The following is a 16,794-nucleotide window of genomic DNA, read 5'->3' on the forward strand; positions in this document are numbered from 1 at the left end:
GTCATAGTGATCCTAAAATGATAGATATCCTTTCTCTTTGGATTCAACGGCTGTGTTCTGTAATACACAGAAATGTGGGGTGAGTTCAGCTAGGAATAGCCTATAATTGGACCTTGCCGAGGCAGATTATTTCTGGGTCGGGAGAACTGGTTTGGAGCAGGATAATTAATGTTTGGGACTGACTTCACCAAAGAAACCACCCTGTCCTTGGCCCAAGGAAAGCCAACTCTGTACCTCTCTCACACCTCATACAGTGTGCTTGTGTGTTTGGATTGGAACTTTCAGGGATGTGTACTAGGCTTCACATACCTCTATTTTAGAAAGCACACTAGTTGTGAGGAAGAGCTTTTAAAACATGCAAATAAGGGGTCCTGTTTGGGTGGTAGCATGAACGCCTTCTCTGTCAGAAGCTAGTGATGTTTCCGCTCCATAGGAAGGTAGTGATTATGCCAGGGCAAAGCCTGTCATTTTAGTGCTGGTGAACCAGATGTACTTAGTTCTTCTTTGTCCCTTTCGCATTACCATTACAGAAATGGGTGTGGCTCCATGTGTAAAGCACAACACATGCCTGTGTTTGGTACCTGGATGATTGGGGGGGTAATAATAGTGAGACCTCACCCCAGTCATGACTGCACCAGTGGTGAGATCAAGGTAATACAGTATATTCTCACGTGCAGATGAGATCAGCATCCTGTCTGACCTAGAAAACCCTGGGGGATTTCAGTTTCACTTAACCATTGATCAGGTTGGTGCTGCATACTGTGGTGCCCTTTGTTGTCCAGGCTTCTTACGCTCACCCCACGACAATGTCTATTTCAGCACGTCTGTCACAACCGGTCATAGTGTGTAGGTAGGCGTAGTTCCGTAAATGTCGTCAATGTTATTATTTCCAAACTGTAAAATGCAATGAGTGCAACTCTACTTCTGCTGCTTGTCGTGGGTCTATATATAGATGGCAGGGGTTCCGGTAGCTGCCTTTTGGGCCCCAAATAAATGCATAACTGATCAAATTGGCGCTGATCAATTGTCTGGGAGAAGGGGGGGAAATCCCTTTGCGATATAATTCATTTTGGCCTATTCATTGATTGAAATAGCCTACCAGTCGATGTATGTCGAGAGCTGCTAATACAGCTGTTTTAATGAAGTTGGACTGAAACGTGCTTTGATAAGCCCAATCATTGCGCAACAATACTTTTTTTAAAAAATGTCACGATTTAAAGAAAGCTACTTTTATTTCTCAGCCTTTTCCAATTCGCCATTTAAGTGCCTAGGCAACTAGGCAGGCTTCAGCGCGTCACACACCACTTTGCAATGAGCTGGAGGCAGCATGGATTTGAAAACATTTACTTGTTTGAAGCTTGAATGCTTTACTACATATTGAGGCATGTCTTACCTTGCTTCAAAGTAGTCTAGCCAAAATCCAACCAAACGGGCAGAAAAGTATGTTATAAAGACTTCCATGTGCCATTGAAATCAGTAGCCTTTTCTCTCATGCTCTATTTGTTTTCAAATCAACGTTCTGTCATTATCCAGTAGCCAAAGGCACAATCCTAGTCATATTAGCAACCCATGCTAGTTGTTGCATATTTTAAATCTCCCCTCTTTCTAAATTTCTAATGTATATTTTCATCGGTCACATGAAACCGCTCACAATGGTGTTTGACACATTATGAAACAAACATTCACGCGTATCCTGCTGGCTTGTGCGCATTGCTGATCTTATAATGTGAAGAAATAGTTTGTTATGCTAAATGTTGCATGAGCCTCATTTACTTTTTATGTAGTCTAGGCCTACTGGTTGTATGAAATTGGGATTTACGTCCCACAGCTGTCCTAGAGTCTGGAATAGGCTATTTCTTTCTCGCGCAGAACGACAAGCTGACCAATGGAGTAGGCAAACGTTTCTACTATGGGTGATAGTAGATTGACATACAGTGCATTCGTAAAGTATTCAGACCCCTTGACTTCGTCCACATCTTGTCATGTTACTTTACAGCCTTATTCTAAAATGGATGAAATGGATTAATAAAGAAATAATCTTCACACTACCCCAACTTGAGATATATTTTAAGGCAATGGATGAGAAAGTTAACTGATCATTTCCTAACGTGTAGGTCAATTGTATGCTGCTGCTTTGCGATCCATTAATGCAAGGGTTGCATTTAAATGGGCTACTTTTTACTGATGCATTTGGCAATATTCAATTCATAGGCACAAAACATAAACCAAAGCATTCACTGTGAAAGTTAATAGGCTACATGTAGTCCATTCATATATAAACTCAGCAAAAAACAGAAACGTCAACTGTTTATTTTCCGCAAACTTAATGTGTAAATATGTGTAAATATTTATATGAACATAAGATTCAACAACTGAGACATAAACTGAACATGTTCCACAGACATGTGACTAACAGAAATTGAATAATGTGTCCCTGAACAAGGGGGGGGGGGGTCAAAATCAAAAGTAACAGTCAGTATCTGGTGTGGCCACCAGCTGCATTAAGTACTGCAGTGCATCTGGACTGCACCAGATTTGCCAGTTCTTGCTGTGAGATGTTACCGCACTCTTCCACCAAGGCACCTGCAAGTTCCCAGACATTTCTGGGGGGAATGGCCCTAGCCCTCACCCTCCGATCCAACAGGCCCCAGACGTGCTCAATGGGATTGAGATCCGGGCTCTTTGCTGGCCATGGTAGAACACTGACATTCCTGTCTTGCAGGAAATCACGCACAGAATAAGCAGTATGGCTGGTGGCATTGTCATGCTGAAGGGTCATGTCAGGATGAGCCTGCAGGAAGGGTACCACATGAGGGAGGAGGATGTCTTCCCTGTAACACACAGCATTGAGATTGCCTGCAATGACAACAAGCTCAGTCCGATGATGTCACACCGCCCCAGACCGTGAAGGACCCTCCACCTCCAAATTGATCCCGCTCCAGAGTACAGGCCTCGGTGTAATGCTCATTCCTTCGACAATAAACGCAAATCTGACCATCACCCCTGGTGAGACAAAACCGCAACTTGTCAGTGAAGAGCACTTTTTGCCAGCCCTGTCTGGTCCAGCGATGGTGGGTTTGTGCCCATAGGGGACGTTGTTGCCGGTGATGTCTGGTGAGGACCTGCCTTACAACAGGCCTACAAGCCCTCAGTCCAGCCTCTCTCAGCCTATTGCGGACAGTCTGAGCACTGATGGAGCTATTGTGCCTTCCTGGTGTGCGTTCCTGGTGTAACTCGGGCAGTTGTTGCCAACCTGTACCTGTCCCGCAGGTGTGATGTTCGGATGTACCGATCCTGTGCAGGTGTTGTTACACGTGGTCTGCCACTGCGAGGGTGCTCAGCTGTCAGTCCTGTCTCCCTGTAGCGCTGTCTTAGGCGTCTCACAGTACGGACATGGCAATTTATTGCCCTGGCCACATCTGCAGTCCTCATGCCTCCTTGTAACATGCCTAAGGCACGTTCACGCAGATGAGCAGGGACCCTGGGCATCTTTCTTTTGGTGTTTTTCAGAGTCAGTAGAAAGGCCTCTTTAGTGTCCTAAGTTTTCATAACTGTGACCTTAATTGCCTACCGTCTGTAAGCTGTTAGTGTCTTAACCACCGTTCCACAGGTGCATGTTCATTAATTGTTTATGGTTCATTGAACAAGCATGGGAAACAGTGTTTAAACCCTTTACAATGAAGATCTGTGAAGTTATTTGGCTTTTTACAAATTATCTTTGAAAGACAGGGTCCTGAAAAAGGGCCGTTTCTTTTTCTACTGAGTTTAGTTTATGTGCAGCCCTTAGTTTTCTTGTGCAAACCTGAGTCGATAAATTTAACTAACTGTCAAAAAAAAAAAGTTTATTCTGGATAGAAATGTTACACTCCTGCCATGTGAAAATGACTGACATGGCAGACTCGGACGGGACAAAAATGGTGGTGTTTTGTGCTCGTGCTCATGCACATAATTACATTACCCGACTTATCCCAGTAAAAAAAACAAATCCTGTCCGAATAGGGGACAATAGGACCTGACCTTTTGCATATCATAATCCCATTAATAAATTGGATATAACAAACTCTGAACACCGTAACACATCAGCACAATGGATGCAGAGGACGTGACAACTCGAAACGGGAATATTTACAGGTAGCTCATGAGGGGGAAAGTCAGGTGTGTGTGTGGAATAAATGTGACCTAGTTGTGTAAAATACTGGGATCAAGAAAACTAAGTTAAGGCACAAGCACTGCGTGCATATTGTGTGTGCCAAACGGGTGGTGTGTGCCAAACGGGTGATGTATACTGTAGATTACAATATCATTTTTTGGACCTTTTGGATCAATGTAAACAACACTAAATAAAGTATAAGCGTACAAAGTTTTTTTTTTTTTTTTGTTAAGCCTTTATTACAGCAAAGACTAAACAGTCGCATTTGTTTGTGAATGCAATTTCTGAAATGGAATGGTTTATTTATTGTTTAAGGTTCGCTTTATTTTAAAACTAAAATGCTTGATTTTTATTTCAGATCATGAATGACGCATATGCTGCGTGATGACATGAGCGAATGATTTGATTGATACAGTAGCTTCAGAAGTTGAAATATAGGCCTAAGTCAGTTACGGTATTAAGACTTGTGAAGCACCAATAGGACATTTGTGCCTGATACTGATATCCGATATTTTCCTTGCCAAAAAAACTATACTGATAACCAATTGTTTTTTTTTGTGTCCTTTTAAGCATTCTAGTACAGTTAAATTGTTACCCACACACATGGACGCAGTTGTCTAAGGCACTGCATCTCAGTGCAAGAGGCGTCACAACAGTCCTTGGTTCGAATCCAGGCTGTATCACATCCGGCTGTGATTGGGAGCCCCATAGGGCAGCGCACAATTGGCCCAGCGTCGTCCGGGGTTGGCCGTCATTGTAAATAAGAATTTGTTCTTAACTGATTTGCCTAGTTAAGTAAAGATTACACACACACACCACACTGTCCAACAGGTTATTTTGTTGGCATTTACGTATGTCCCCATTACCAGTAAAACATAATCAAAACCTATTTCTTTCACTTACTTGCTGTGCTGTTTTGTTGGTTTCATTCTCAACCGGGGTTTCTATGGAACGCCGTTTTGGTCTTCGCGTGTCAAATAAGCTTGTTGACTAATAAAGACCTGAATATGACTGCATGTCACATAATAATTGAAAGCGTTCTTAGATTTTTTTCATAGTGTAATAACTATTACTAGTATTTCATGTCACAATGATTCATCGATACATATGCTATGATGCTGGTCAAGTTGTCTCGCGCATCAACAGTGCTGGTCATAATAAAAAATAAAATGGATGCAAACAATGTTCTTCCCCAAAAACATAGCAAAACGACATTTGTTTCAGTAGCTATAGTTAGCGAGCTAATTATATAGCTAGGTGTCATCTAAAATAACCCTAATTTATAAGACAGTTCTTGTTTGATTTAATGGTGGTTGGATCCATCTATGTGAAGCTAGCCACAATAAGGATTAGACCCAATAGTGGACTTTGCAGTTAGCCTTCAAAATAAAAGTATGGCTTAATTCTACTATTTGTATTTATTTGCATCAAATTCAAAGAGGTACTTTTATTTCGAAGGCAAACTCCATATTCCGCTATTGTACCTAATCCTTATTGTGGCTAGCTTCACAACACAACCCGGTCCGGTCGAGCCTCATTAGCCAGATGAAGCTAGCTGGCTGCTTGTAATGTTAGCTTTGGGCAACAGGGTTAAGTAGCTGGCTAGCTATTTATTTTCATGAACTGAATTTCAATAGACGAACAACAAGTGGCAACCTAGCTAATAGTTACTCAAGGATTCCTAAATCATTGCTAAGAATAATGAAAATGACTTCAGTTTCTACTGGTCATTGTTTTCAGACTGGTTGTAATTGGTGCTAGCTAGGTACCAAGCTAAAGCTAGCTACCCCAGAAGTTGTGGTCGAACAAATTATGCATTATTACCAACGGGGTATTGTAAACACATCGTTCGTGGCCAGTGTTTGCTTGTTTGCAGACTTTTTTTGTACAGCTTTGACAGTGCTACTGTATCTTTTTTGACACGCAAAGACCCAAATGGCGTTCCATAGTATGTATGTCGTGAAGCTAATAGCAGTGACGCTATTACTGTGCAACTCCGGTAGGGCAACATCTGAAAAATAGCACACTTGGTAGTGTATACCAGTGCTCGATCAGTCGGCGAAAGCCAACATCACCCACGACAGAGAACGGTTGATTGTCAAGGACAATGAATTCCATTATCTTGGCTTTAATGGATTTCGCCTTTTGAGTTGTCTTGCTGAAATTTTCTTACTCTTTCAAATGACTGCTCGACTTGTTGACTTCTCGATCCACACAGCAGACGTTGTGGGTTAGGTTAGGAATGCTGTGTTGCACGTGTTGTGCAAAATGTTATGTGGTGTCATTACATGTACCTACGTTATATATGTATGTACGTCAGCTTTGACATCGGTTTTGCACATCGGCGTTAAACTAGACATCGGCCGATACCGATGCATTTTTAGCTAATATCAGCCGATTCTGATATGTTCACCAGTCTTTTTTTTTTAATTCTTAAAAAAAAAAAAAAAAAATGTGCATCCCTAATTAAGACTATACAGGATGTGCTCTTAGGCCTACAGCGCGATGGTGGTTATAAAGGGTGCTGTACTAAGCCTACTAATGATGACATATTATCATAATAATGAGATGAAGAAAAAGGAGCATCATTATAAATATTATTTTTCTGACAATTTGGAACAGTTCAAAGCCTTTATTACAGCAAAGAAAATATTTAAAAACAACCGAATATGTGAAACTGTTTACTTGACATGTTACGTGAGGTTTGTTGCTACCGGAATCAGTAGGCTATTAAACAACCAGCAACAGAAGCAGGATCTGTCTTACTTCTGTAGATATATTGATTTATAAAGCCAGCACATCTAACAGTTAGGCTATTGATTATAAACCCGATTTTAAGTTTGGGTTTCCTCTCCTCACTTTTCTTAGACTAGGCAAGGGCTGTTTTCTCATATCCCAGCACTGCTGCTGCTTCCGGGGCATTGTTCTAAAAACCGATAGGCTGGGTAACTTTGCTATTGCGCACATAGCATCATGGTCTAGGAAAAGGCACCAATTTAAACGGCACACTGATGTTTTAGAACCGTGGACAGCGACCACTCTCCAATGAGGGAGTAAGTGCATTTGTTATAAAATAATATTTGTATTAGTGTCGCACCATTGTTCTTATGTAATATAACCATATTCAATTTCAGTAGCACCTGTCTTAGAAGCATTGGTCTGACGGACTTTGCCATCCCCACGGCCTCCACAATGGTTCAGTCCACTCAGCGCGAATCACACCGGTATCTTGTACACCATGAGAGAGATTTTTTTGTTTTGTTGTAAAGTCAACCTCACCTGAGAGGCTCATCTTTAATTTTATCTCCACTTTTCTTACAAAAACTAGGGAAGTATATGTTAGAAATATCTAAACTTAGATTTTGGAGGTCTTAATTGGTACACTTACTAGAGGTCGACCGATTATGATTTTTCAACGCCGACACCACCGATACTGATTTATTGGAGGACCAAAAAAAGCCAATACCGATTAATCGGACAATTTTTTTTATTTTATTTGTATTTTTTTGGTTTGTAATAATGACAATTACAACAATACTGAATGAACACTTATTTTTAACTTAATATAATACATCAATAAAATCAATTTGTCCTCAAATAATGAAACATGTTCAATTTGGTTTAAATAATGCAAAAACAAAGTGTTGGAGAAGAAAGTAAAAGTGCAATATGTGCCAGGTAAGAAAGCTAACGTTTAAGTTCCTTGCTCAGAACATGAGAACATATGAAAGCTGGTGGTTCCTTTTAACATGAGTCTTCAATATTCCCAGGTAAGAAGTTTTAGGTTAGTTATTATAGGACTATTTCTCTCTATACGATTTGTATTTCATATACCTTTTGACTATTGGATGTTCTAATAGGCACTTTAGTATTGCCAGTGTAACAGTATAGCTTCCGTCCCTCTCCTCGCTCCTACGTGGGCTCAAACCAGGAACACATCGACAACAGCCACCCTCGAAGCAGCGTTACCCATGTAGAGGAAGGGGAACAACTACTCCAAGTCTCAGAGCGAGACGTTTGAAACGCTATTAGCGCGCACCCGCTAACTAGCTAGCCATTTCACATCGGTTACACCAGCCTCATCTTGGGAGTTGATAGGCTTGAAGTCATAAACAGCGCAATGCATTGCGGAGGGCTGCTGGCAAAACGCACGAAAGTGCTGTTTGAATGAATGCTTACGAGCCTGCTGGTGCCTACCATTGCTCAGTCAGATTGCTCTATCAAATCATAGACTTAATTATAACATAATAACACACAGAAACACGAGCCTTGGGTCATTAATCTGGTCGAATCCGGAAACTATCACGTTTTATTCTTTCAGTGAAATACAGAACCGTTCCGTATTTTATCTAACGGGTGGCATCCATAAGTCTAAATATTCCTGTTACATTGCACGAACTTCAATGTTATGTCATAATTAAGTAAAATTCTGGCAAATTAGTTCGCAACGAGCCAGGCGGCCCAAACTGTTGCATATACCCTGACTCTGCGTGCAATGAACGGAAGAGAAGTGACACAATTTCACCTGGTTAATATTGCCTGCTAACCTGGATTTCTTTTAGCTAAATATGCAGGTTTAAAAATATATACTTCTGTGTATTGATTTTAAGAAAGGCATTGATGTTTATGGTTAGGTACAGTCGTGCAACGATTATGCTTTTTTCGCAAATGCGCTTTTGTTATATCATCCCCCGTTTGGCGAAGTTGGCTGTCTTTGTTAGGAAGAAATGGTATTCACACAGTTCGCAACGAGCCAGGCGGCCCAAACTGCTGCATATACCCTGACTCTGTTGCAGAGGTGACACATTTTCCCTAGTTAAAATAAATTCATGTTAGTAGGCAATATTAACTAAATATGCAGGTTTAAAAATATATATTTGTGTATTGATTTTAAGAAAGACATTGATGTTTATGGTTAGGTACACGTTGGAGCTACGACAGTCCTTTTTCGCGAATGCGCACCGCATCGATTATATGCAACGCAGGACAGGCTAGATAAACTAGTAATATCATCAACCATGTGTAGTTAACTAGTGATTATGATTGATTTATTGTTTTTTATAAGTTTAATACTAGCTAGCAACTTACCATGGCTTCTTACTGCATTCGCGTAACAGGCAGGTTCCTCGTGGAGTGCAATGTAAAGCAGGTGGTTAGAGCGTTGGACTAGTTAACCGTAAGGTTGCAAGATTGAATCCCCGAGCTGACAAGGCACAAATCTGTCGTTCTGCCCCTGAACAAACCGTCATTAACTGACTTGCCAAGTTAAAAAATATTTATATAAAAAATAAATCGGCAAATCGGTGGCCAAAAATACCGATTTGTTATGAAAACTTGAAATCGGCCCTAATTAATCAGCCACTCCGATTAATCGGTCGACCTCTAACACTTCACCTAATCTGTTACTCCCCAACCCAGTGAGGTAAAAGGGGCCTTTATGGTCTTGTCCTCTGCTCCACTTGTTCTGTCTGTGGTCTGGTAACACACCTTTCCGGTGTTGTGGTCTGAGCTGTAACAGGAAGTTAATCTATTATTCACAGGTCTGTGTGTGTGTGTGTGTGTGTGTGTGTGTGTGAAGCATTTGTCTGTACGTGTTGGAGAAAGATGCCTCATTCCACTGTGTGTGTGAATATGTTTTTTGCTGCCTTTTTAAATAGTGATTTGCTGTGCAGTTAGAGGTGTTCTGACTGTTTCCATTGAACGTCTGATCAATGGAAACAGGATGCACCTGAGCTGAATTTCGAGTCTCATAGCAAAGGGTCTGAATACTTTTGTAAATAGGGTATTTCTGTTTTGTATTAATACATTTGCAACAATTTCTAAACCTGTTTTCGCTTTTCGCTTTGTTGTTATGGGGTATAGATGAAGTTTTTCTCAATGTGGAAAAAGTCTAGGGGTCTGAATACTTCCCGACTGCACCGTATAGGAGGTTGTTACAGGATGCATCTCTGTGGGTGATTGACTGGTGTGGTAACTAATTGAATGATTTTGTTTCAGAGTCTTGTGCACTGACATCGTTGGGACCTCTCCTTCCTGACTGTCCCAGTACAGCCACTGCTCTATGGCCTTAAGGTACGTAACCTCACACAGGTTTAGCAGGAGCTGTTTGCACTGTGATTTTCTAACATGGCTGTTACCGGAGCTCAGAGCTAAGCAGTGTGGGAACTGGGAAAGATTATTATGGTCGAAATAATAATTTTAGTTATTTGTTTTAATATTCCTTTAATTCTCTTTGCTTTAAACACTATATTAGGAAGTGGCATAGATGTTTTGGGCACTTTGTGTGGCAGCCAGGCACTTGTCAGTCTCACTGGTGGTGGTTTTGACTCAAGGCTGTGTACTAGGTGTTGTCTGTCAGCTGTGTGACATGAGAAATGTCACCTCAGTCTGACACTGATACACTCTACCACCATTAGACAGAACACACCAAGAAAGAGTTCTGTTCTTTGTATCATTTCCTTTGTGTCGTATGAGTCTCTCTCTTGATAGATCAGTGAAACTTGTTGAAGAGTTCCTTTCGGGCTAAGTGTGCACTGCCGGGCTTGTCTGATAGCATGAAAATGCCAAGGTATGCAAGGGCACGTCTCTGCAGGACAGAGAGGAGCACGTTGGTTCCTGCAACATATCAATAGAATAAGTTTGACCTTTAGATTGCGCTCTTTTATTGGTTCTTGAGCAATCAGTAATGTAGCAGAGCTGGAATGGAGCTGTTTGGTTCTGTTCACTTCAATCTACCAGTTTTATAGTGCCGTGCAACACTCTGGCCTCTAGCTGGTCATTTGAAGCCCTCTTGTTAGTTCTGAGTGGTGATTGGCCAAGACCGAAACGTGTGTGATTGTGACCTGGGGGCTGGTTAAGTGACATTCTCACGTTCCCCAGCAATGACAACCATGTTGCCTGTGGGCGGACCTTGCAACTATCTCAGGAGAGGCAACATGGCCTGTGAAAAACTGAAGGGGATATGTGAGAGCCAGGTGAAGGGGCAAGGCCAGAGGCATTGGAGAAGTGTTGCAGGAGGTGATTCACTGCTGAAACAGGCATCAAAGGTGTCATGTCAGACCATGTTTGCAGACTGCACAAAGCTCCTTTTATCAACTCCTGTAGTGTTTGTCCAGACCACGGGAGGGCGTACAGCAACTGTCCTTACCCAACCTACTCCAGCTGTTGTTTGGGATCAGGTCAGGTGGACTAGCTGGCTGGGTTTCTGTCACGTGGAGGGAGCACAGCTCCACTCTCACATAACAGGAGGGTCATCCTCAGGACTCCTCAGTGAATGACCTTGTCTATCTGCGAGTGTAGCCAAGTGTTTGGGCGCTGTACAATCTGAGATGGCCCGGCCCCCGGCAGTTTTCCTGTTTTTCTCAGGCGTGAAAGCAGGCCTAGGGCCTGACTAGCGTCGGGGCGGTATCCAGTGAGGAGTAGGAACCCTTGCGCATTGTTCCCTGAGTTTCCTCTCTCACATTCCCCAGGGCTGACTGGGATCTGGGCCTCCTGCAGTGGGCTATTGTTTCAACCTGGCAGCAGCACTGACCTAGCCACCTCCACTGGCCATTGTACTGCCCTGGTCCAGTGATGACGATCTGACTGATCACTAGGCTTTCTCACTCTCTCTAGGCCTAACTGGCTTCTTTCTCTCTCTCTTCCAATCCTCTACTCAGCTCATTCGGTCTCTCTTTCGCTCAATCTTTCAACTATTCATCTGCTATTTTGATCTGTTTTCTGTCAGATTAATTTTGGTTTGTTTTACATACACTGTATACACAATTAGGAGCACTGATATTTCCATGACATAGACTGACTAGGTGAATTCAGGTGAAAGATATGATCCTTATTGTTGTCACTTGTTAAATCCACTTCAATCCGTGTAGATGGACAGGAGGAGACGGATTAGAGGTATTTTTAAGCCTTGAGACATGGATTGTGTATCTGTGCCATTGAGAGCTCCTTCATCAGCTCCTTGCTCAATGCTTTTTGTGCTGGCAGTGCAGTCAACTGACTGGCCTCTAGAGGGCAGGGCTGCTGTAATGCTAGCTGCATAAGACATCCCAGTACACACCACCACTCCTGTCCTTTATTTAGCTTGTATGCATGCCTTGTATGAATGCCACACTGCAGCTTTATTCTTACACAGCAAAAACAGATATGTGGTTAGTACTGAATGTAACTGAAAAGTAAAATGTGAAGAACAAGACAGTGTCTTCCCTGTGGCTCAGTTGGTAGAGCATGGTGTGGGCAACGCCAGAGTTGTGGGTTCAATTCCCACGGGGGGCCAATACAAAAAAAAATGCATGGTATGAAATGTATGCATTCACTACTGTAAATCGCTCTGGATGAGAGCGTCTGCTAAATGACTAAAATGTAAAATGTGTTTTGGCTGGCGTTTTTGGATTCTTAAAAAGAAAAAAAACTCTGTGGGGTGTGGGTGATTTGACAGAAAGCAGCTTTAACACTCACACGGGGGGTATGCTGGGCTGGTACTGAAACCATTATACCACCTCAACTTGTTCTCACGCTGCACCAAAGGATGTGAGCACTTCCTCTTCCTCTTTACTTCCTACTGTGCCAGAACTCTAACCCACGGCTCTGTCCTACTGAACACCAGTAAACCTGCATCAGTAGGTGCTGTACCTGTCTATTGCGCAGCTCTCAAAACAGTAGAATTCAGATTATATGATACTAACTCATCTTTGTTCTATTTTAAGTTGTTTTACACAAGATGGGATGAGCTTCATCTGTCACAGCTGTTCTCAGATCAGGTTGGTAGAGGGCGCTCAGAGGGAGGTGTTTGTACTATTGGCTGAACTAAACCGCTCACAATAGATGTGGTGACGACGAATCAGCAGAAAATTGACTTTCTTGATAATGGCTCTGTAAATGGGCTACATCATCCATGTTGTGGCAATTCCTATTGAGTTAAACTGTTCTGGTTGAATATCTATGCGATGCATGCATATTTAGTAACCTATAGAGCAAGGGTACTCTAATACTATTTGAGAAGGTCCAGTCACACACTTCCTAGGTGGCAAAGGTAGGAATGGATATGATCTAGGGCTGGGAATTGCCCTGGAACTTCCGATAAGATATTCTAACGATACTTAAGTGCCGATATGTATTGTGATTCTCACGATGCTATATGTATTGTGATTCAATATTGCAATTTGATGTTCCAAACATATTGCTCACTACTGTGCATGTCTGCTGCAAAGAGACAAAGAGCATGAGAGAGAGGGTTTTTATCAGTCATGAAAATAAGTGCTGATGACATTGACTCACTATTTTAAAAAGATGGAGAACAAGCTTAGGAGGTAAAATACTGGAGTTTTTGTGCAGGTACAACCAACTAGCGCTAGCTAACGCTACCAATACTTAGAAATCAATACTTAGATTAAGTATTGATATATTGTCCAAAATAATATTGTGATATGTAACTATATCGATTTCCAGTTTTAATGCGTATTTCATGCAATTCTGCTCATTTTGCCATGTCTTATATTTGTTCATATAATACCCGGGTTCGAACTGAGTTTGTGTAAATGGAGCATGTGCGAGACAATGGGATTGGAAAGTGTTAAGTGTAGAGTTGGGCAGTATCCAGATTTTCATAGCCTCACACGTCCTTCTCTCACTGGGATTTACGGTATTACCAGTTTAGTACACAAGGGGGCGCCCCCCCCCCCCAAAAAAAAATGCTAACAACATTAGCACAAGTAATAGCTAATTTGCATTTAAGCTCCTAGCTAAATATGCTAACGAGCACAAACAAAAATAAATTAATTGCAAAGACAGGCAATCCGGCTTAAAAAATTATACATATATAGGTAGGACCAGGTCTCTCTTAAAATATATTTTATGTCAATGAGGAAACTTGTATAACTAAGTTAAAAAATAGATTTAAAAAAAGTTGACAAATATTATTTTTAATAGTTTGGACCTTTTACAAGCGAATGTGAAAGAGAACTTTAGCAAATGAACAATGTTTTGACACATGCTTGTCTGAAGACCGAATAGTACTGTGTCTCTGTGGAGTTTGGGAGTCGCTAGGGCAACGGGAAAGCCTACTATGCTCAGAGGAGATAGGGGAGGAGCAGAAGGGCCCAGAATAGAGAGGAAAAAAACGCAAGGAAATCAAGCTGCAGTGGCAGCTGTACAGATAACTCATCCAAAGGGCTTTGACATCTCAAACATGGCAGAAAGCTAACACAATATGATGCCCCGTGACCTTACTAATTCAACCACTTTGATAACTAGCAAGTTATACTCAGGGGTCGCCCTAACGCACAATTCTTTGTTTATCACGCAGGAGAAAAATATAAAACGCATAAGAATTATCTAAACTGCTTCTTAGTGTTATTTCTGCTCAGCATCAAACAAATGTTCTATTCAATTGCACTTCTTCATTCTGAGAATTCACAAAGGCATTCTATCAAAAGACTGAGCTCTGACTGTAGCTACTTTTCTCTGGTACTTCTCTCTTAGTAGCCAGCCTACTTTTCTCTGGTACTTCTCTCTTAGTTGCCAGTCTACTTTTCTCTGGTACTTCTCTCTTAGTTGCCAGTCTACTTTTCTCTGGTACTTCTCTCTTAGTAGCCAGCCTACTTTTCTCTGGTACTTCTCTCTTAGTTGCCAGTCTACTTTTCTCTGGTACTTCTCTCTTAGTAGCCAGCCTACTTTTCTCTGGTACTTCTCTCTTAGTAGCCAGTCTACTTTTCTCTGGTACTTCTCTCTTAGTAGCCAGTCTACTTTTCTCTGGTACTTCTCTCTTAGTAGCCAGTCTACTTTTCTCTGGTACTTCTCTCTTAGTAGCCAGCCTACTTTTCTCTGGTACTTCTCTCTTAGTAGCCAGTCTACTTTTCTCTGGTACTTCTCTCTTAGTAGCCAGCCTACTTTTCTCTGGTACTTCTCTCTTTGCAGCCAGCCTACTTTTCTCTGGTACTTCTCTCTTTGCAGCCAGTCTACTTTTCTCTGGTAAAATGCAAGATTAACTTTAAGCCAAACATTATGAAAGATAGCTGGTTACATTCTTTCTATGATAAACAGAAATATGATGGCCAAATACTTTTTTCATTGTAAGCTCATTTACTTGTGTGGCTGCCAGCCAAATAGTGTTGCACTTCTGTTGTCATCTGACAATGAAGCTATTTTCTGCTGAATGTGTTGCACTAATGTATTTTCTGTGAAGGAAAACTATAGTTGCACGTCCCTGATCCCTCTATTGAAACAACACGGTTGACTTTCAAAATAAAACGCAACCCCTGTCAATACACAGCTGGACTCACCTGCTCCCGCTTTCTCCCGTTGTGCTATTTACAAACCAACACGACTGGCTCAAAGATTCTGGGCATCTACAGTAAGCTTCATAATGTGACGGGTGAAAATGAAGAACACTATCTCTTAACGTGTTGCACAAGTTGCCTGCAGGTATTTACTTACAGTAGCTACAAATATGACTATTTATTGGAGAACTTAAAAATAAATAGTTTTGACATGATTGAAAAACCATCCCGTGGCTATTTACAAATACCCCGGTATACGGTATACCGCCCAAGTTAAGTCGAGTGTATGTTTAGTACCATATGAACAGTTCACTGGGCGATAAGGGTTATCAGTATACACAGACGGGCCGGAGTCATCCTGTCATGGAGCGCATGTCCGTGGCTTATAAACGATGACACTGGAAAAAAGTGATTGGTTGGGGAGAGATTCTTTATTGTATCTCAAGGTATAGCCAAGAATCCTGAAACAAAAGAGAATGTTGGTTAGAGTTGCGCATTCCGTTAGCCAACAATACTTTGACGTAAGGCGCCAAAGTCGAGTGTTTGCACACCGTTTACTTTTAAACAATAACTTGTTTAACCATGTTTCTACCGTATATAAAGCTGCCTATTTAAACGTACATGCTCTAGCAATGTGAAATATATTATTACATTAACGATAGACGTGTTGGTAGAGAATAAACATATAATTTAACCTACCTGATTAGTTTGTTTTGAAGCGTCGCGCTGTTTCTTGTTGAAGTGCCGGTGTGCATTACGCAAACTAGTCTACGAGTCAGAGGAACATTTTTATTGGTTTATGGGAACAACTAAAGTGATGAATTATCCCAGTGGGAAAGTACTTCATGAAGGTGTATTAAATAAATAGTTATTCAAATGTGGGTTTATTTAAAACTGTTGTTTTTATGGTGTTATATGTCCATGGGAAATTAGGCATTTATGGTAGAAATGTGTTTCGGGGCTATAATGATGGAACGTTCCTAGCTGAAGGGAGTTCCTGGAAGGAGTACTTAGGTGTTCAGTTGGCCTTTTCCTAGGGGAGAGCAGGCTGGGCAGGTAACAGGTTGGCTAGAGTAGAGCCATACCTGAGTTTTGTAATGGGTAAAGAGTTGTTGCCAGAATAGTTTATACCAAGAATATCTGAGATTTATTCTTTGTCAACGTCCTGTTTTTATTTTCTGTACTAAGTTTATCGTCCTGCACCTGTTAATATTGTAAATAAAAGCCGCCTAAGAGAAGTGAGCGCCAGAACATCCAGTCTGTCTCTGATCTGCCACTTCTGTTTTACACACCCCTTCCACTTCTCACTAATTCCCCACCAAGACTGGTCTCTTCCTTCTCGCTCACTCTTCCAAGAGAGGTAGGCCAGGG

The 16,794-nt window shown here is 41.5% G+C and overlaps 1 protein-coding gene across 1 annotated transcript in view; it reads left to right on the forward strand.

The window, feature by feature from the left end:
• The window catches only part of LOC115192398 (protein furry homolog-like), a gene marked incomplete at its 3' end in the record, with an annotated part of 82,421 nt that overhangs the window by 3,498 nt on the left and 62,129 nt on the right, over window positions 1–16,794 (forward strand). The window contains 1 exon segment of the mRNA XM_029750862.1: window positions 10,148–10,222.

This window comes from Salmo trutta, chromosome 4 (genome assembly GCF_901001165.1).
Source record: "Salmo trutta chromosome 4, fSalTru1.1, whole genome shotgun sequence".
Taxonomy (NCBI): Eukaryota; Metazoa; Chordata; class Actinopteri; order Salmoniformes; family Salmonidae; genus Salmo; species Salmo trutta.